At 41.5% G+C, this 21,933-nt stretch overlaps 1 protein-coding gene across 19 annotated transcripts in view; it reads left to right on the plus strand.

Moving 5' to 3' along the window:
* LYPD6B (LY6/PLAUR domain containing 6B) overlaps positions 1 to 21,933 on the plus strand; it is a 210,070-nt gene that overhangs the window by 132,595 nt on the left and 55,542 nt on the right. For 4 of the 19 annotated variants that reach the window (XM_057744169.1, XM_057744174.1, XM_057744171.1 and 1 more), the window contains 2 exons: positions 12,057 to 12,128; positions 12,741 to 12,986. The exons of 14 other annotated variants lie outside the window; for them this stretch is intronic. The gene's annotated coding sequence lies outside the window, so the exon portion shown is untranslated. The remainder of the gene's footprint in view (positions 1 to 12,056; positions 12,129 to 12,740; positions 12,987 to 21,933) is intronic. One more of the 19 variants, XM_057744176.1, reaches the window with a different exon arrangement.

A 21,933-nucleotide genomic window follows, 5' to 3' on the forward strand; every position in this document is an offset into this window, starting at 1 on the left:
ATATGTGTTAATATACGATATTTGTTTTTCTCTTTCTGACTCACTTCGCTCTGTATGACAGTCTCTGGGTCCATCCATGTCTCTAGAAATGTCCCAGTTTCCTTGCTTTTTACAGCTGAGTAATATTCCATTGTATATATGTACCACATCTTTTTTATCTATTCATCTGTTGGTGGACATTTAGGTTGCTTCCATGTCTTGGCTATTGTAAATAGTGCTGCAATGAACATTGAAGTGCATGTCTTTCTGAATTATGGTGCTCTCTGGGTATATGCCCAGCAATGGCATTGCTGGGTCATATGGCAACTCTATTTTTACTTTTTCAAGGAACCTCCATACTGTTCTCCATAGTGGCTGTATCAATTTACATTCCCACCAACAGTGCAAGAGCGTTCCCTTCTCTCCACACCCTCTCCAGCATCTGCTGTTTGTAGATTTTCTGATGATGCCCATTCTAACCTGTGTGAGGTGATACCTCATTGTAGTTTTGATTTGCATTTCTCTAATAATTAGTGATGTTGAGCAGCTTTTCATGTACCTCTTGGCCATCCGTATGTCTTCTTTGGAGAAATGCCTATTTAGGTCTTCTGCCCATTTTTTGATTGGGTTGTTTGTTTTTTGGATATTGAGCTGCATGAACTGTTTATATATTTCAGATATTAATCCTTTGTCTGTTGATTCGTTTGCAAATATTTTCTCCCATTCTGAGGGTTGTCTTTTCGTCTTACTTATAGTTTCCTTTGCTGTGCAGAAGCTTTGAAGTTTCATTAGGTCCCACTTATTTATTTTTGTTTTGATTTCCATTACTCTAGGGGGTGGGTCAATAAAGATCTTGCTGTGATTTACGTCGAAGAGTGTTCTTCCTATGTTTTCCTCTAGGAGTTTTATAGTGTCTGGCCTTACATGTAGGTCTTTAATCCATTTTGAGTTTATTTTTGTGTATGGTGTTAGGGAGTGTTCTAATTTCTTTCATTTCCATGTAGCTGTCCAGTTTTCCCAGCACCACTTATTGAAGAGGCTGCCTTTTCTCCATTGTGTATCCTTGGCTCCTTTGTCATAGATAAGTTGACCATAGTTTATCTCTGGGCTTTCTATCCTGTTCCATTGATCTGTATTTCTGTTTTTGTGCCAGTACCATACTGTCTTGATCACTGTAGCCTTGTAGTATAGCCTGAAGTCAGGAAGCCTGATTCCCCCAACTCCATCTTTCCTTCTCAAGATTGCTTTGGCTATTTGGGGTCTTTTGCATTTCCATACAAATCATAAAATTTCTTGTTCTAGTTCTGTGAAAAATGCCATTGGTAACTTGATAGGGATCGAGGCAATGGATTCTTTACCTATTTACTAAAAAGAGCAGTCTTAGCATTTATTTTGTTTTTATCTTAAAAAAAAATTCTTACTCTCAAAGTCAGTCTTAAAGAACATGTAGGAGGAACTCAAGGCTGGATTCTTTATAATTTTCTAAAACAGTTTTTGTTTAAATGACATGTTCTCGGCTGACTGAACGCAGAAGTAGCGGATGAGCTTAAACTCAGCCAAGTGCTAACAATGTGGGATGACAGCAAATCCTCCCAGCTGAGAAGTTTATGCTGAACAAAGTGGCCTGCATCAAAGTGGCTCTTGATTTTGCTGGCAAGTCCCTTGCCAGGGTGCTAAAATGGTTGTTTTTCGTCAGCTTCCTGCAGACATCTTTTGATGACTCACACTGGGGCCACTTTTGTGAACTCAGGTGTGTGGTGGCATCCCCCTTCATGCCGTCTGCTCCTTTATACACTCTGAAGGTGGAGACTAGCGTGGAGTGCAGCTCCTTACTTCCTCTTTCAACTGTTAAAATGTCTTGCTGGGAAGCTGTATTCTTCTTTGGACCTGTGTTTCCACACAGAGACTGGTTACCTCATTTATATGCCCTAGAGATGAAAAACTTCTGATGGATGGCAGGCAGGTTAGGGGAAGACATGCTTTTCTAGCTGACTTTGTCACGGTATTTCATCTGCAGAGATAGAAAGCAGAGCCTCATAGTACTGCAGTTTCTCTGCTTCTGCACATCAGCTATTTTGATAGCTCATTATCACTGAGTCAAGGGTCAAGAATGACACATCATAAGCTTTCGACACCGTGATACAGAGAGCCACAGTGTACACTGCTACACAGTGGGGACAGTCTAATCTCATCTTAGCTTTCAACATTAATTAAGATTGTGGGGGAGATTTACCTAACCCTCAGGGAAGAAAAGCTATTTAACAGACTTGTTTTCTCGCTGCTGCTACTGACTCAAACTAGGATTTATACAATTAATTGGTTCCTTGTGGAGTAGCTGTTCTGCCTCTTATACACTATTCTTAGAATAAAGTTAATATTTTAAAAAAATCAAGACTTTTTACATTATAAATATTCAATTATTACTCATTGAATTAATTATATAAACATTGATTCCAGGGTAAACAAAATGTAGTATATACTTGCAATAGAATAACATTCAGTCATAAAAAGGAATATGGATGAACCTTGAAAACATTATACTAAATGAAATACAGACACAAAAGGACAAATATTGTATGATTTTACTCTTAAGAAGTACCTCAAGTAGGCAAACTCATGGAGATGGAAAGTAGGATAGTGGTTACCATGGGCTGGGAGAAAGGGGTAACGGGGACTTACTGTTTAATGAGTACAGAGATTCTGTATGGGTTGACAAGAAAGATGTGGAGATGGATAGTGGTGATGGTTAGTGTGAATTATACTTAAAAACAGTAAATTTTATGTTACATATACATTACCATAAAAGATTCTAATGCGGGAAGGTATATAAGGCTTCTGCAAATGCAAAAATACAAATAAAAATTTAACTTTATATTTCTTAGGCATATATTACTTGAGCTTATAAACCTGTGTGAGGGCAGTTTTTCTGTGATTCTGCCCTTAATCAGCAATAGAGAGAACCTTTACTCCAGGCTGTTGGCAGAGACCATGGCCTCAGACAGTTGTAGCCCACATCCCATCCAGCTTTTTGTTGGGAGAATTAATATCATTTCTGGCTAATATCTAAGAGGATACGGAGTCCATTAACTCCTCCAGCAATTCTAATTTTTCTCCTTAGCTCAAGCCAGATTATCAGATTGCTGTGTGCTGGGACTCCTTTTTGGCTTTGCTAAGTCATTTCAGTAAATTGTGTTTTGGCCTCCTCTCTCATACTGAGGGGCAATAGGAAACATTACAGGAGACCCCCGACTGTATATACCTAGGGGCACTATTAACTGATTACTTTGCCTCCCCTACCCCGCAATGTGGATGATAAAGGATGCTTTGTAAGAATTTACCCAAGTAAGGGAAGGTTAACACCTTGGGAGAAATTCCTCAATGATAAGAAAAACTAACACTCTGGAAATTTGTACATTGTATTTCCTCTTAGAGTTGATGTGGTCATCTTGTGTCTGTTTTCTTCTTTTCTTTGGGCACTAGGATGCTCAGAACCTAATATATGAACCATACCAACAAGTAATAGTTTAGTACTTTACAAAAATATGTTTCTGTGGACTAACTTTTCCTCATGCTCTTCTAGCCTGTTTTTATGTTGTCTTTTTGGCATAGTGAACGTATTTTGTAAGTCAGTTCATCCTTTTTTGACATTAGGTGGTGTCTTGGGGTTCTGAAGAGAACCGTGACCAATAGGAGGGGGTATGTGTGTAGAGAAAGAAAGAGAGAGACATATTGATTGACTGATTGACTTTTCTAATGAAATGACTCACATGACTGTGGAGACTGGCAAGTCCAAACTCTGCAGGGCAGGCCAGCAGCCTGGAGACCCAGGGAAGAGTTGATGTCACAGTCTTGAGTCCACAGGCTGTTTGGAGGCAGAATTGCTTCTTCCTCAGGGCACCTAAGGCTTTACTCTTAGGGACTCAACTGATTGGATGAGGAACCTCCCACATTATGGAAGGTAATCTGCATTACTAAAAGTCCACTGATTTAATTTTTTTCTTTTTTTTGATCTTTATTGGAGTGTAATAGCTTTACACTGTTGTGCCATTTTCCACTGTACAACAAAGCGAATTGGCTGCATTTATACATATATCCCCATATCCCCTCCCTCTTGAGCCTCCCTCCCACCCTCCCTATCCCACCCTTCTAGGTCATCAGCAGTCATCACTGATTTACTTTTAATTAAAGTATAGTCTATGTACAATATAAGTTATAGGTGTACAATATAGTGAGTCACAATTTTTAAAGGTTATACTCCATTTTTAGTTATTATAAAATATTGGCTATATTTCCTATGTTGTATGTACAGTATATCCTTGTGGCTTATTTTATACATAATAATTTGTACCTCTTAATTCCCTGCCCCTATGTTGCCCCTCCCTACTTCCCTCTCCCCACTGATAACCACTAGTTTTCTATATCTGTGAGTCTGTTTCTTTTTGTTGTACTCACTGGTTTGTTTTAGATTCCACATGTAAGTGATATCATACAGTATTTGTCTTTCTCTGAGTTATTTCGCTTAGAATAATGGCCTCAAAGTCATCCATGTTGTAAATGGCAAATTTTCATTTTTTTTTTTATGGCTGAGTAGTATTGTGTGTGTGTGTGTGTATATGTATACCACATCCCCTTTATCCATTGTTGATGGACACTTAGGTTGATTCCATATCTTGGCAATTGTAGATAGTGCTGCAATGAACATTGGAGTGTATCTTTTTGAATTTGTGTTTTGGTTTTTTTTTGGATATATACCCAGGAGTGGAATTGGTGGGTCATACAGTAGTTTTAAGTTTTTTGATTAACCCCTCTATACTGTTTTCCACAGTGGCTGTCCCAATTTACATTCCTACAAACAGTATAGGGGAGTTCTCTTTTTTCCATATCCTCACTAACATTTGTTATTTGTGTTTTTTTTGATAAGTCATTCTGACAGACGTGAGGTGATAGTTCATTGTGGTTTTGATTTGCATTTCCCGATGCTTAGTGATGTTGAGAATCTTTTCAAGTGCCTCTTTGGGAAAATGTCTGCATGTCCTCTTTGGGAAAATGTCTATTCAATTCTTCTGCTCATTTTTAATCAGGTTAGTTTTTTGATGTTGAATTATATTAGCTGTTTATATATTTTAGATAGTAACCCTTTACCAGTCATATAATTTGCAAGTATTTTCTCCCATTCAGTAGGCTGTCTTTTCATTTGGTCAGTGGTTTCCTTTGTTGTGTAAAAGATTTTAATTAGGTCCCATTTGTTTATCTTTGCTTTTATTTCCTTTGCTTTAGGAGACAGATCCAAAAAATATCACTACAATTTATGTCAAAAAGTGTTCTGCCTATATTTTTCTCTAGGAGTTTTATGATTTCTGTCTTACATTTAGGTGTTTATCCATTTTGAGTTTATTTTTATATGTGGTATTAGAGAATGCCATCCAGTTCTCAGCACCACTTATTGAAGAGACTTTTCTCAACTCTATATTCTTGCCTCCTTTGTTGTAGATTAATTGACCACAAGTGCCTGGGTTTATTTCTGGGCTCACTTTTCTGTTTGTTCCATCTATGTGTCCTTTATGTCAGTACCATACTGTTTTGATTACTATATCTTTGTAGTATGGGTTAAAGTCAGGGAGCATGATTCCTCCAGCTCTGTTCTTCTTTCTCAAGATTGTTTTGGCTATTCGGGGTTTTATGTTACCATACAGATTTAAAATTATTGTTCTCATTCTGTGAAAAAATGCCATTGGTATTTTGATAGGGATTGCATTGAACCAATAGATTGCCTTGGGTAATATGGTCTTTTGAATGATGTTAATTCTTCCAATGCAAAAACATGGTATATCTCTCCATCTGTTTGTGTGGTCTTCAATTTCTTTTATCAGTGTCATATAGTTTTTGGAGTACAGGTCTTTTGCCTCCTTAGGTTTATTCCTAGGTATTTTATTCGTTTTGATGGAGTGATAAATGGGAATGTTTCCTTAATTTCTCTTTCTGATCTTTCGTTGTTAGTGTATAGAAATGCATTAGATTTCTGTATGTTAATTTTGTATCCTGCAACTTTACCAAATTCATTGATGCGCTGTAATAGTTTTCTGGTGGCATCTTTAGGATTTTCTGCATATAGTATCATGTCATCTACAGACAGTGACAGTTTTACTGCTTCCTTTCCAGTTTGGATTCCTTTTATTTCTTTTTCTTCTCTGGTTGCTGTGGCTAGGACTTCCAATACTGTGTTGAATAGAAGGGGCCAGGATGGGCATCCTTGTCTTGTTCCTGATCTTAGAGGGAATGCTTTCATCTTTTCACCATTGTGTGTGATGTTAGCTGTGAGTTTGTCCTGTATGACCTTTATTATGTTGAAATATGCTCTGTCTATGCCCCATTCCTGGAGGTTTGTTTTTTAACCATAAGTGGATGTTGAATTTTGTCAAAAGCTTTTTCTGCATCTTTTGAGATGATCACATGATTTTTATTCTTCAGTTTGTTAATGTGTATCATGTTGATTTGCAGATACTGAAAAATCCTTGCATCACTGGGATATATCTCACCTGATCATGGTGTCTGATCCTTTTAATGTATTGTTGGAGTAGGTTTGCTAATATTTTGTTGAGGATTTTTTGCATCTATGTTCATCAGTGATACTAGCCTGTAATTTTTTTGTGTGTGTGGTATCTTTGTCTCATTTTGGTATCAGGATGATGGTGGTCTCATAGAATGAGTTAGAGTGTGTTCCTTCCTCTGCAATTTCTTTGAATAGTTTCAGAAGGATGGGCATTAACTCTTCTCTAAATGTCTCGTAGAATTTGCCTGTGAAGCCATCTGGTCCTGGACTTTTGTTTGTTGGAAGTTTTAAAATTACTGATTCAATTTCATTAATGGTAATTGGTCTGTTCATATTTTGTATTTATTCCCAGTTCAGTCTTGGGAGATGGTACCTTTCTAAGAATTTGTTCATTTCTTCTAGGTTGTTTATTTTACTGGCATATAGTCGTTAACAGTAGTCTTCTATATCCTTTGTATTTCTGTGGTGTCAGTTGTAACTTCTTTTTCATTTCTGATTTTATTGATATGGGCACTCTCTTTTTCTTGATGAGTCTGGCTAAAGGTTTATCAATTTTGTTTATCTTTTCAAAGAACCAGGTTTTAGTTTCATTGATCCTTTCTATTTTTCAGTCTTACTTTTGCTCTGCTCTTTATGATTTCTTTCCTTCTAACTTTGGGTTTTGTTTTTTCTTTCTGTAGTTGCTTTAGGTGTAAAGTTAGGTTGTTTATATGAGATTTTTCTTGTTTCCTGAAGTAAGTTTGTGTTGCTATAAACTTCCCTCTTAGAGCTGCTTTTGCTGCATTCCATAGGTTTTGGATCATCTTGTTTTTGTTTTTATTTGTCTGCAGTTTATTTTTATTTCCTCTTTGATTTCTTCAGTGATCCATGGGTTATTTAGTAGCATATTGTTTAGCCTCTATGGGCTTGTGTTTTTTGCAGTTTTTTTTCTTGAGAATGATTTCTAGCCTCGTAGCATTGTGGTCAGAAAGGATGCTTGAAATGATTTCAGTTTTCTTAAGTTTACTGACACTTGTTTTGTGGCCTGGTATGTGATCTGTCATGGAGAATGTTCAGCATGCTCCTGAAAAGAATGCATATTCTACTGCTTTTGGATAGAATGCTCTCAGTATCTATTAAGTCCATTGGTCTAATGTGTTGTTTAAGGCCAGTATTTCTTTATTTATTTTCTGTCTAGGTGATCTGTTCATTGATGTAGGTGAAGTGTTAAAGAGCCCTACTATTATTGTGTTACTGTTGGTTTCTCCCTTTATGTCTGTTAATATTTGCTATATGTATTTAGGTGCTTTTGTCTTGGGTGCTTATATAGTTAAAATTTTTAGATCTTCTTCTTGGATTGATCCCTTGGTCATTATGTAGTGTCCTTCTTTGTAACAGCCTTTATTTTAAAGTCTATTTTGTCTGATATAAGTATTGCTACCTGATCTTTCTTTTGATTTCTTTTGATGGAATATCTTTTTCTGTCCTCTTACTTTGTGTCTGTGTGTGTTGTTAACTCTGAATTGACTCTCTTGTAGGCAACATATATATGAGTCTTGCTTTTGTATCCATTTAGCCACTTTATGTCTTTTGGTTGGAGTGATTAGTCCAATTACATTTAAGGTAATTATTGATATATGTGTTCTTATTGCCATTTTCTTAATTGTTTTGGATTTGTTTCTGTAGGTCTTTCCCTTCCCTTCCTTCTTCTTTTATTGTCTTTTGATTTAATGACTGGGGCTTCCTAGGTGGCGCAGTGGTTAAGAATCCGCCTGCCAATGCAGAGGTCACGGGTTCGATCCCAGCTCCAGGAAGATCCCACATGCCGCAGAGTAACTAAGCCCATGTGCCAAAAATAAATAAATAAATAAATCTTATACATTGATTTAATGACTGTCTTTAGTGTTAAGTTTCAATTCCTTTTTCTTTTTTATATGTGGATCTATTACAGGTTTTTGGTTTGTGGTTACTAGGAGGTTTTGTATAGCATTCTATATATATTTGTTACTGTTGTAAGTTGTTGATCTCTTGATTTCAAATGCATTTTAAAAACCCTACATTTGTACTCTCCTCCCCTCATGATTACTGTTTTTGATAGAATATTTTACATCTAACTGTTTTGTGTATGCCTTTACTGCTTATTGTGGATGTAGATGATTTTACTACTTTTGTCTTTTAATCTCCCTACTAGCTTTGGGTGTGGATGATTTCCTACTTTTACTATGTTTACCTTAACTGATGAGCTTTTTCATTTTGTCATTTTCATGTTTCTAGTTGTGACCTTTTCTTTTTCACTTAGAGAAGGCCCTTTAACATTTCTTGTAAATCAGCTTTTGTGGTGCTGAACTTTTTAAGCTTTTACTTGTCTGTAAAGCTTTTGATCTCTCCACCAAATCTGAATGAGAGTCTTGCTGTTTAGAGTATTATTAGTTGTAGGCTTTTCCCTTTCATCACTTTAAATATATCATGCTAGTCCCTTTTGGCCTTTAGGGTTTCTGCTGAGAAGTCAGCTGGTAGCCTTATGGGTGTTCCCTTGTATGTTATTTGTTGCTTTTCTCTTGCTGCTTTTAATGTTCTTTTTCTTTAATTTTTGCTGTTTTAATTACAATGTATCTTGGCGTATTGCTCTTTGGGTTAATCCTGTGTGGGACTCTGTGCTTCCTGTGCTTAGGTGACTGTTTCCTTTCCCAGATTAGGGAAGTGTTCAGCTTTTATGTCTTCAGATATGTTCTCAGCCCCTTTCTCTCTCTCTTCTCCTTCTGGGACCCCGATAGTGTAAATATTAGTGTGCTTGATGTTGTCCTATGAGTCTCTTAAATGGCCCGCATTTCTTTTTGTTCTTTTTGATTTTTTTGTTCAGCCTCAGATTTCCACTACTCTGTCTTCCAGCTTTCTGATCTGTTCTTCTGTATCATTTAGTCTACTGTTGATTGCTTCCAGTGTATTTTTCATCTCAGTTATTATATTCTTCATCTCTGTTTGGTGGTTCTTTATATTTTCTGTCTCTTTGTTTAAAATTTCTAACTTCTCACTCTGTGCATCCAGTCTTCTCCTGAGTTCTTTGATCATCTTTATAGTCACTACCCCGAATTTGTGCTTGGGTTGTTTGCCTGTTTCCACTTCACTTAACTTTTCTTTTGGGATTTTATCTTGTTCCCTCATCTGGAGCATGTTTCTCTGTCACCTCATTTTGCCTAAGTTGCTGCTTGTATTTTTATGTGTCTCTTAGGTTAGGTATGTTTCCTGACCTTGAAGAAGTGACCTTTTGTGGGAGATGCCCTTTGCATCCCGGAAGCACAGTCCACTCTTGTCACCCAAGCTATATGTTCTAGGAGTTCCCCCTATGAAGGCTGCATGGGTTCTTCTTTTATAGTGGGCTGATTGTGTGGGCAGTCTGGTAGGCTTGGTTGGCCCCTGGCCCAGAAACTTGCCGGGTCCTGCCTTGTGCAGAGGCTGTCAGCTTCTGGTTGGCTGGACTAGGTCATGTGGTAGAAGACTGTGGAACCGGTGGTGGGGTGTTGTGGGGGGGCGGGTGCAGCCTGGGGCTAATGCTGGCTTACTGGTGGGCAAAGTCAGTGTCCAGAAGACTCTAGTGCTTTTGCCTGTCTGGTGTTGTTGGGTGAAGCCTGGTCCTGGTGTCAGTGCTGGACCACTGGTAGATAGAGCCACATCCTAGAATCTGGTTGCAGAGCCAGGGGTCCTATAGCTGGTGTCAAGTTACTGGAGGGTGTGATGGGGGCGTGGTTTCTGACATAGTTGGATACAGGGTCCAGAGTGTTCTGAAACTTGTGTTGGCCTGCTGATGGGCAGGTCCACGGCTCATCTGGTCCCAGGGAAGCGTCTGGCCTACTGGTGGGCAGGCTGAGTCTGCAGGCTGTGGGATTGTGTTTTCTTGCATTTGGTGTCTGTCCCCGGTGAATGAGGCTGGTCCAGAGGCTAGAGCTAGCTTCCTGGAGGGTGGGGCCAGTGCCCAGTGGATTCTGGGGCTGGTGCCTGCCCACTGTGGGTGGAGCTGGGTCTTGGGCCCTCTGATGGTCAAGGCCCTGTCCAGAGCTGCCAGCTCAGGGAGTCTTAAGGCAGCATGGCTGCTGATAGGTGGGTCTGTGTGCCCACCCAGTTAGTTGTTGGCCTGAGGCATCCCAGCACTGGTGCCTACAGGCTGTTGGGTCAGGGAGGGCTGGGTCCTGGGAATAATAAGCTATGGGGAGGATTCCAGAATGGTGCCCACCAGCACCAGTGCCCATGTGGTAGAAGGTACTCCTAGGGATGGCTGCACCAGTGTCTATGTCCCCAGGATGAGCTCTAGATGCCTCCTGCCCCTCTAGGAGACCCTCCAGGACCAGCAGATAGGTCTGCCCCAAGCTTCTATCAAATTACTGCTTTTGCCCTGGGTCCTGGAGTGTGTGTGATTTTGTGTATGCCCTTTGATAGTGATGTTTCCATTTCCTCCAGCCCTCTGGGACTCCCAAAGTTATGTTCTGCTAGGCTTGAAACCCAAATGCTCTGGGGGCTCATCTTCCTGTTGCAGGTCCCTCAGGCTGGGGACCCCATGTGGGGCTCAGACCTCTCACTTTTTTGGGAGAACCTCTGCAATTGTAATTATTCTCCAGTTTGTGAGTCACACACCTGGAGATATGGACTTGACTGCATTGTGAGTTCATCTCTCCTTACGCATCTCCTTATGATTCCTTCTTTGTTTCTTTAGTTGTAGAAGATCTTTTTTGGTAGGCTCTGATTTTTTTCATTGATGGTTCTGCAAATAGTTGTGATTTTGGTGTGTTTGTGAGAGGAAGTAAGTTCAGTGTCTTTCTACTCAGCCATGTTGGCTGATGGTCCTCATTTAAATGTTTATCATTTCTAAAAAATACCTTCACAGCAATATGGAGACTGGTGTTTGACATCATAGCCCAGCCAAGTTGGTTAAACACATAAAATTAACCATCACAGATAGGGATATGAATATATTGTAGAATTTCCTTAAAATTTGGCATAATTGCTATTTGTCTTTTACACTTTCTTGAGTGCATGTAGAAAAATATTCTGACTCCCTCCCATCTCCTCACCTAGGTTCCAGTCTCATGTCATTATTTCATCAGCTGGCAGGGCCTACTTCCAAAGCAGCATTGGTTAAATGGCATAGAGTCTTCATTGTGTGTGGTTGTGTGAACGCTCTGAGCTGCCAGCATACCCTGATAGCTGTCAGTGTTATACAGAGTTCTGCCAGCTCCTCGGTAAACAGCCGTTTTTATGGAGGGAGCTGATGCAGTGTATGATTTCACCAATTATTACCACTTCCAATTAGCCGAGGCCCAGGTGTGTGAGAATAAAAACCTTAGCTCACCCTCTCTGTAACTTTAACAGCCCCATCTGACTTGATTCCAGGGCTTTCATGCATTTGGTATTGTTCAATTGATTATATTGCTGCTATTCTATTCTGAAAAGTCTTCAAACATCTGGGGACCTGTCTTTTGTTAGAAAACATTCCAGTTGTTCAGGAATGTAACTCATCATCGGGGTGGATCTTCCCTTATCTCTTTATCTTTGCCAGGCTTGTTACTTTGGGCACAGACCTCTTCAGTGCTGGAGAGAGGAGCCTGACAACCTCTCTTGCTCTCTTAAGGTAAGAATTAAGTGATTACGGACAACCGTCGGCTTCTTGGTTGGGAGCGTTGGGTTGGGTCAGGATCCTCGTGGACTCCCGAACATCTTGGGACTCTGTCTTTGCCCATCTCCTCAGCAGTTTGCCAGGTTTCCTGTTCCATCCTAACCCTTTGCTTCTCGCTGCCATCCTGGGATTCGGAGGCCTGGTGTTGGCTTAAGTTAATTACATTTCTGGTGAACCCAAGGGGGAAGTGTCCATACCTAGGGAATGGTTAGTGGGGAGACTTCCCTGCCTCCCACGTGATGCGCTAATTTGGTCCATTAAAAGAGAGCCTTCCAGAGTAACTACCCCAGGAATGGGGGTGGGAATATGTGGAGGGTAGAAGCGATGCTCAAAGGTGTTCACGTCAAGTGAAATGCGTTGCTCGCTCTACTTACTAAGGGTACTTGCTTCCTGTTCTTGAGTGTTCGTAATTATATGCTCAGGATTAGAAGCTACTTCCCGGTCTAAAACAGGATGAGGGTGTTTCCCCAACCAAGAAGAGGTGGCAGCATCCACGTGAGCGTGTTAAAAGTTGTGTTTTACTAATGATTGCTCTTTACCTCATTCATTTGGCCCTTTTGATTTTAGGTGTGGTGCTTAATGCACAAAGGCGACCAGTATCGATTGTTAGGCCTATCTCCATTTTCCTGGTGGACAAAACTGAATCTGATATCTGGTTTTCTGAGGTCAGGCTGCCAAGCCAGGGAATGTCTTCTTGAGGCTGCAGGGACCTGAGCCTGATCTGCCGTGTAGTCGTCTGCCTGGTTGGGCTGTCAGCTCCCAGCCCAGAGGCCCTCTGCTTTGCAGCCAGACTTCCCACCTTGCATCTGATGGGTAAGGAAGGCAGCCTCCAAAGGAAGTTGTCTGAGATTGTGAACTGATGAGGCCAGGGCCATGTTTACCTTCCTGTTTCTGGTCTAAAGAGCAGATTGAATTATTAGCGCTCATGTTTGTTAATAATTATATATTTCAAGTACAAAGCAGAATGCTGTAGAATATCTACTAGGATGCTTTACTCCTTGCCTTTTTAAAAGGATGACATGGTACTACCCTAATTAGGTTCAAAAAAACAAGTAGGAAAAAACAAGTAGGAATCTGCATATAATCATCACTGTTTCCTCCAGGGCATATTTGGTGGTGTACAAGCTGTTACTTGAACTTAAGAGTCTGCTGTTAACCCGAAGAATATGGAGAGCAGAGCAGTGATGGTCCAGCAATGAGACAGAGAACATTGGGTTCTCTCCTAAGCAGGAAACTTAATTCCTTTTTAGTTACAGGTTCAACACAGTGTTAGGAACATTATAATAATGACATGATAATCATGATAATGGCAATGAAAATAATAACTGATATTAGCTATCTCTGTCACCACCATCACAGCAGCTAACATTTGCTGGCGCCTGCTTTCTACCAGGCCCTAGACTAAGCATTTTATTTGCATTCTCTCCATCTGCACAGTATTCCTACGAGGAAGGTCCTATTAACATCCACTTTTTACCATTGAGGAAACTGGGGTTTAAAGAGGTAAGTGGCCCAAAGTTAGACAGCCAAGCCCCAAAGTAGCAGAACAGGATGTAACGTTCCGGACAGCAGAATGGGGTCCGACCTCGCTGCAGCTTTGCCCCACGTGCAGGTGTCGTGGCCGGCGCGCCTCCCGGCTTTCACACTTGCCCCTGCTTACCGGCCCTTTGCCCTCTGACCACCACCTGCTGTTGACATTTTGTGTCTTCTGCATTGAGGTAGCCAAAACATTCAAAGATATATAAGTAGTTCAGAATTGTTAAAGCATATTTGGCCTACAGGGAACAGCAGAAAGAATGAGGAATAGAGCTCACCCAGTTTTAAAAGATTCCCTCTCTGTAGTCACAAACACATTAGTGTGTTTTGCTGTGACTTTTCCTCTTGTGACTAGTTTGTTCACATAGTTATTCTACATTTAAGTTTTGGATTTTAAGTTTAACAGAGTATTTTCTTGTGCCTTTGCTCTCATGCGCTTGTCTCAGTGGCTGCTGAGCCCTCTGTTAAGTGCATGTGGTTAGAGGGCTCTTAAGCCTGTGCCACAGGAAGTCGTATCCTGGAGTTGCTCCCATGTGACAGCTGCAGGCTTCTCACCATGTTGGTAGCGCATTTCTGTCTGCTGACAGGTCGGTTGGAATTGTGGGGTGTCTACACCCCCTCACACTGTAAATACCTTGTATCTTAGGAGGAATCTCTATGGGGTTTGGCAGGAGTCCTGCTGGCCTGGAGCTCAGGGGACCCAGATTAGGCTCTGCATTGCAACTAGCTGCAAGTCCTTTAGGCAAATTACTTCATCTTAGCGCCTTCATCTGTGGACCACTTACATCTAGTCAGTACTGTAATTGCACAAAATTAGGGATTTTCTGCACTCGCTTGATTTATAACCCAATCAGTTCCAATTGTTGCAGCAGTTTTGGTAGGGCTCAGCTGGGTTACACTGAGTTGCTTCAAGCAGGGAATTTTGTTTTTCATGGTGACCAGACCTGTGGGCTCTTGGAATGTGAAGTGTCTTCGCAACTTCAGTTTAATTCTCGCCATTCCCACTTCTGTGCCCCCACTCACCAACTTCTTCCCCAGGCCGACACATCCACAGAATAGATCGTACAAAGCCTGTGCTCATCAAATATGAGTTGAGCAAATGAGTATATGTCCACACAAATGCTGGTGATCTTCATTTGAGTCTTTAGCACAGTGGCTGACTTACCTTATCAGACTGAGTAAGATTGTTTCATTTTCATGTGATGGTTTTATTTGTAATAAACAGGGACTTAAGCTTACAGATCTCTCATAACATCTTTCAGAGCAATTCCCCTACAAAGTTGATTATCAATTCTTCCCTCATGTTATAGAAGAAAGAACAATGACTTATGGGACTTTATATTTTTTCCCCTGTATTGTAGGGTGAGATAGCTTTTTGTTTAGGTCACAGCAAAATCATAGCTTAGAATGTAATCATTCTCTCATTTTGACCAAGAGAAAATATCAGGGCATCTGGGGCTTCCTGCTTTCTTAGAGCCACATATCTGGACCCATGGGGATTACCTGGTTCCTTCTGACTGGCTCTCTGGATCCTCACCTGGTGATGCTAACCTTGAATTGATTTGCTCGTGCCTTGAAGGCATCTGTCTACATCATCATACAATATCCAAGACTCCTGGAATAAAGATGCTTCCAAGGAAGCCAAATCTTGCCATTTGGGGCACTATATTCTATCACAAACTAAAAGAAACAAAATTTGAGTTCCTACCACCCTCCTTGGAAAGAGCTAATTTGGTATCTACTTTGGTGCAGAAAGCTTGCCTCCATCTCCCCGGACATGATTATTAATTGGCTTTAGCTTTTCCCTAATGTGCTGACTGCAGGGGCCTCACTGGCCCCAGGTGGGTGGGATGAGAGCTTGGAAGCGCCATGTGGTGGTTGGTAAATCTGCTGGCAAATAGACAAGTGGCCTGGTTTCGTGCATGTGTTTGTGTTTGAATATCACTGATAATAAAGCCTCATTTGTTTAGGCCTCTGTATCTGTTATCTATTGCATAGTAATAAACCACCCCAAACTCAGTGGCTGAAAACAACCACCGTTTTCTTTGCTCATGATTCTGTGGGCCAGCAATTTGGGCTGGGCTCAGCTGGGTGGTGGGTCTGCTAGTCTCCCCTGGGGTCGCTCATGCCACCATACTCCGCTGATGCCTGGGAGGGGGTTGATATGGGGGCTTCAGCTGGGATGACTCATCTCTGTCATGTGGTCTCATCCTCCAATAGACTATCCCAAGCTCCTTCACATGACAGAAGTGTCTGGCAAGAGGGGAAGAGCTGAAGCTGCATAGTCTATTGGTCAAAGACAGAGGGCCAGCCCAGAGTCGAGGGCAGGGTGTTGAAAATAGACTCCACCTCTTAGTGGGAATAGCTGCAGAGAATTCATAGCCATTTACAAGTTATCTAGGCTCTTAACTTTGATATGAAAGCATTCTGAAATTAAAATTATTTTGTTTGACTTTAAATCATCCTGGAGTAAGGATGGTGAGGGGAGAGAAATCTGGAAAACAAAGGTCTTCTGAAACATACCCATATAATAATAAAGATATTGATAATAGCAAACATTAATATTGTTATTACTATGTGCCAAGCACTGTTTTAAGTCCTTTACATATCATAACGCATTTGGTCATTAAAGAATCTTAAGAATAGGTATTACCTTATCCCCATTTTACAGGTGAGAAAACTGAGGCACAGAGAGGATAAGAACTTCCCCCAATGTCATAAGGCTACTAAGTGGCAGAACTGGGATTTCACCCCAGGTGGTCTGGCTCCAGAGTCTGTGTATTAACCCCAAGTGCCTCTCAAATTAATGGAAACTAAATCTTAGAGTTCTCTCTTGGACCATGTAGTTTTTCTGGAGACAGGGGATTGGCTATTTGGAGAGGGACACTAGGCCTTTCTGGGTACACCCATGTGGCCAAAAATGGGTCTAGTCATTGTAGGAGACCCTAATTGGAGATAATAAAGACACTAGATCCCATGAAACAGAGTAATTCTCCTGGGTGTGTATGTGTGGGGGCGTCTGGTCATGGTATCTCTCTGCTCTTTTGCTGGGAAAGTGATTGAAGAATGAGGATATTTAATAATGTCCTTGCTAGCTTTTCGGATAGCCTCTCGTTCTTAGGTTCAGGTAATCAGAAAGTTTCAGCTCCAAAGAAAAGAATGTTGTGTTTATTTAGCTTTTTGTTTAAGGACTACCCCAGGGACAGGGTGGGTTGACAGCCTTTTTTATACACTATTTGTCCATCTCCAGGTGGTACCAGGTGGTTTAAGGAGAATGACACATTTTGCTGAATTTGTGAGGCCATCCTCGCAGCCATGGATTAAGTGGCCCATGGCACCCATATCTTAGTAATGGGCCGGCAGCCCCTCCTCGGTGTGAGAGGTGCAGGTGTGGAGCAGGTTTAGAGCCAGGGTTAGACTTGAGTCTCAAAGTGGTCATTTCTCACTTTACGTTGAGCACTACAATGGGGGAGAGACCTCCAGTCTAAGACTTAAGACCAGTCATTTTAGCCATCTAGCATCTCCTCTCCATCAGATCCCACCGTTGTCTCTTGACTCTACAACCAGCCCCCTCCTTCTTACATCCTGGACCTCCTGCATTGACTCAGGTTAGCATCAGTGACTGGTCCCGCTCCTGAGTGGTATTTGCTGCATTTTCTGCATGCATGAGAACCTGCATGTTCACCCTCATGGACTCAAGTAGAGCCTGAGTGGGAAGCGAGGCAACCTGGATGCACACAGCCCACTGGAGCAGGCAGCACATGCGGTCGAACTGGGGAGACCCACGCTTCTGGCTGCCCCTCCTCTTTCAGCACCTCTTACCTTCCCAGCCCAGGAACTTCTTGATTGTCAAGTTCGAAATCCTAGGCATGCCTTCCTCATAGCAGTGGAACCTCTGTTACCTTTATAATCTTTTCCTTCAGCTAATCTTGAAGAGTTTATAATCCTGTCCTGCATTAAGTATTTTTCCTTTTTGGTTGCTCACATCCCTTTTTTCTTATTCAAATCAGCTGGGACAGTTGATTCCCTAGCACAGAAATGAAACGCTGACAGGCAGGTCTCTACAGGAGAGATTCTCCAAACAGTGCTTGACTGTCGGAGATTGCAGCAGAATAGCTCAGCCTGCCTTTACAACACAGAATGAGAGAACAGAACACAGGCAGGAAGCTGCTTTTGTTTTCAAGGCCTTTGGGGCTGTTCTTTCCTGACTGTAAACCTGATTGCTTCCTGGGATGGATCTGGCCAACAGACCAGCATTCCCTTAGCTCCCTCCTGTCTGGTCAGCCTGGACTACCAAAGCGTGCACCTTATCAGTGGGCTGGGTTGAGTAACGCTGGTTGCCTTTGGTCTTGCTAACGTTGGCTATTTTAGGGACTGGAGGTGCCCAGGAGGAGGATGTGAGCGTGTGTGTGAGGGGAGGCAAGTGAGAGGCGCCTGGGCAGCCTGGCACAGTGGTGAGCAGGAGGAGATAGAGCACTTAGCAAACTGGGGTCCAACAGCAGTGCTGCTGAGTGCACGCAGAAGTCCTCGTCCTCAAGAATGAAATTAGAACACTTCCTAACACCATACACAAAAATAAACTCAAAATGGATTAAAGACCTACATGTAAGGCCAGTCACTGTAAAACTCCTAGAGGAAAACATAGGCAGAACACTCTATGACATCCATCAAAGCAAGATCCTTTTTGACCACCTCCTAGAATTACGGAAATAAAATCAAGAATAAACAAATGAGACCTCATGAAACTTAAAAGCTTTTGCACAGCAAAAGAAACCATAAACAAGACAAGAAGACAACCCTCAGAATGGGAAAAAAGAGTTGCCAACGAAACAACGGACAAAGGATTAACCTCCAGAATATACAAGCAGCTCATGAAGCTTAATACCAAAAAAACAAATAACCCAATCCACAAATGGGCAGAAGACCTAAATAGACATTTCTCCAAAGAAGACATACAGATGGGCAACAAACACATGAAAAGATGTTCAACATCACTAATTATCAGAGAAATGCAAGTCAAAGCCACAATGAGGTATCACCTCACACCGATCAGAATGGCCATCATCACAAAATCTGGAAACCACAAATGTTGGAGAGGGTGTGGAGAAAAGGGAACTCTCCTGCACTGTTGGTGGGCATGTAAGTTGGTACAGCCACTATGGAAAACAGTATGGAGGTTCCTTAAAAAACTAAAAATAGAACTACCATATGATCCAGTAATCCCACTCCTGGGCATATACCCAGAGAAAACCATAATCCCAAAAGAAACATGTACCATAATGTTTATTGCAGCACTGTTTACAATAGCCAGGACATGGAAGCAACCTAAATGCCCATCAACAAATGAATGGATACAGAAGATGTGGCATATATATACAATGGAATATTACTCAGCTATAAAAAAGAATGAAATGGAGCTATATGTAATGAGGTGGATAGACCTAGAGTCTGTCATACAGAGTGAAGTAAGTCAGAAAGAGAAAGACAAATATTGTATGCTAACTCATATATACGGAATCTAAAAATGGTACTGATGAACTCAGTGACAAGACAAGAATAAGGACGCAGATGCAGAGAATGGACTGGAGAACTCGAGGTTTGGGGGGGCGGGGGTGAAGGGGAAGCTAAGACGAAGTGAGAGAGTAGCATAGACACAGATACACTACCAACTGTAAAATAGATAGCCAGTGGGAAGTTGCTGTATAACAAAGGGAGTTCAACTCGAGGATGGATGATGCCTTAGAGGACTGGGACGGGGACGGTGGGGGGGAGTTGAGGGAGGGAGGGGATACGGGGATATGCGTATAAATACAGATGATTGACCTTGGTGTACCTCAAAAACTGGTACAAGAGTGTAAAGCAATTATATTCCAATAAAAGAAAAAAAAAGTCCTCGTCCTCCAGAAAGGGAGGTTATTCACCTTTTCCTCACAGAGGACGCTTCAGATGTGGTATTTCCTTGAATTTACTGCAGTTTTGACTCCCCCTAGGATCGCTAGGTTTCATCATGCCCCTTTCTGGTTGGTGTTATGATCAATGTTGTAGGAAGACGTCCCCTGAAAGTTTGTAAGCTCCTCCTTCCCCCCCCCCCCCCCCCAGCACTGAAGATGATTGCTCAGCAATAAAGACAAAGTGAGTTAAAAAAACAACTTTGCTCTCAGCTGGCTCTTGGCAAGGAGAGCTGAGCTGGGAAAGGCAGTTTCTAAATAGGATGCATATTTACACACCCCACAGTCACAGGCGCTTTAGCAACTTTCTTCTCATCCTCGGTGGCTATTTCTTGAGAGGCGGTTATCAGCAATCCAACCAAAGGACAGCATTTCAAACTTAACCTTAAGCGGCTCTTGAAATTTCATCTTCAGGAAGTCTTTCTGGAATAGAGATGAAAACTTCCTCTCTGGCTACACATGACAAGCCCGTGCACGATTTTCCTATTCTCACCACGATCGGTTTCCACGTTTAAGCAGGGAACACTGAGTCCTGTGTACTTAATAGCCGTGTTTCTCCCGTTTGCTGAGTGTGGGCCCGTGCTAGGATAAAAAGGGCGAAGCTGGTTCCCCTGGGATGGCAGATCTGTGCTAACCACCCAGGGTAGTGCCACCGGATGGACGGTGAACAAATGTGTTTGGGCAGTGATGTCACCTGCGGCACACACCCTCATCACAGGGGCCTAGCTTCGCTTTTGCATTTAAGCTTCAGTTATACTTTGATCAAGTAGGCGTTCAAGCCTCTTCAGTTAAATTTACTTTGGCACCTCAGCAATATATCCAATCAGATTGTTGTCAAAATCACACGTGGTATAAACCTATTTGGCTTTTATCCAACAGAACTCTAATATGAGGCCGTAATGTAAGTGGTTACTTGCCATCTATTAAATTATTTTCTATATATTTTTAGTAGCACCTCATTTATAGTTAAACCATATTTTAAAATTTTAATTGAAATCTATTTGACATGTAAGTGTCAAATATCAACATGCTGATTTGATACATTTATATATTATAACATGATTGTCATTGTAGCTGTGGCACCTCTGTCATGTCACAAAATTATCAGTTCTTTTTAGTGGTTGGAATAATGAAGATCTAGTCTCTTAGCAGGTTTGATGATTTTAAGATAGTATTGTTGCCTTTATTCACTATACTGTGCTTATTTGTTTACTAGTTTCAAGTAAACAGTATTTTAACGTATCTCCCCCAAAGAGGTAAATTAGAGTAAAGCAATATGGAAAATAGTGAGGAGATTCAGATGAATTAGGAAATGAGAATCCCTAATGCATTCATGGATTTGCTCCTGAGATTGGTTATAACTCTGAAAGGGACAGGTTTTCCATTTTCAAGTCTTTAAAATGAACTGTCATGTTAGAGTCTTTTACTTTCACTTCTCCGCATGTGTTTACCCTATTAGAATAAGACATTGTATTAGTTTTATAAAAAAGATTCCTAAAGTAGCCAAGGCAGTGACCATAAGCAGAGAGTCAGGTGGTGTTCCTACAGGATTTCTCTCCACTAAGGTTATAAATATTCTGCTGCCATTTCTCCTCTCTCCTCCATTCCTGTGATGACCAGAGGCCTAATGGATAGTTCTGTGGACAGCGTTCCTTGAATTGTGAGCTGAAATACAGGCTTGAAATATAGAGTTTTAAGATGTTAGGGAGGAAAGTGACATTGATTTATTTGTTCTGTGCTCGGCCAGCCTGAGAAACCTGTCCCGTCAGGTAATCAACGACTGCTTTTATCCTAACCGGTGACTTCAAGAGAGCGGTTACTCATCCTACCCTTACCATCCTCTCTGAGTCATCCAGGCTCTCTCCTGTTGCTTTCAACCCAACAAGAATCTTCAGGCTGTGGACTCTGGGGGCAAGGCACCTGTTTAGTAACATGAGTTACATAAACATGCCTTGGACACGGAGCCATGGCTCATTCTGGAAAGATACTGTATAGGTTCAGGTTTTTAGCTGTGTGTCTATTTGAGGAGTTTTTTGTTGTCCGGTGTGGTCTAAGTGGCCATCTTAATGGTCAGGGTGGAATGATTGGATGAGCAACCAGACCCTCCAGCCTGCCTGGTGATGACCTAAAGGGCAGAGATGAAAGTGCATGGTGATTTGGGGAAACCTCGTGCCTGTACCTTCTTAGAAGTGCTGCAGGTTGACCGCTGGGTATTCAGTGGGGATCTTAGTGAAGCCCCTTGAAGGCCTTGTCCTTGTGATGGTGCTGAGAGATGT

Source organism: Hippopotamus amphibius, chromosome 8, assembly GCF_030028045.1.
Source record: "Hippopotamus amphibius kiboko isolate mHipAmp2 chromosome 8, mHipAmp2.hap2, whole genome shotgun sequence".
NCBI lineage: Eukaryota > Metazoa > Chordata > Mammalia > Artiodactyla > Hippopotamidae > Hippopotamus > Hippopotamus amphibius.